Below are 384 nucleotides of genomic sequence, written 5' to 3' on the forward strand. Positions count from 1 at the left end.
ATATTTATGTGGAGTTTGTCCTATGTGTTGTAGTTGCTCTAACTACTCGGACCCAATTAGTTTGGGGACCATTGTGTGCTTGAGCTTTGTCTTAGGTACATTGGTGATGCTTTGGATGCTCGTCTCACTCATGAAGAAGAAGTGGAGGATAAGTGACTATTGGAGGCGAGCTATGATATGATGTTATGACTAACTCATATCTACTACATCACACCATTGCATCCGGGTAACAAGTATAAATCCCCTCATGCATGCTATGTTGTATCCAACCATGGGGTTATCCTTGGTGTTTCATTTGGTGATACTTGTTTGCCTCTCTCAAAGCATCTCAACTATCTCCTTCTCTTGGTGATTCTTGTGATGTCTTTGAGGTGTTTTGGTTGA

This window comes from Lolium rigidum, chromosome 3 (assembly GCF_022539505.1).
Source record: "Lolium rigidum isolate FL_2022 chromosome 3, APGP_CSIRO_Lrig_0.1, whole genome shotgun sequence".
In the NCBI taxonomy this organism is placed as follows: domain Eukaryota; kingdom Viridiplantae; phylum Streptophyta; class Magnoliopsida; order Poales; family Poaceae; genus Lolium; species Lolium rigidum.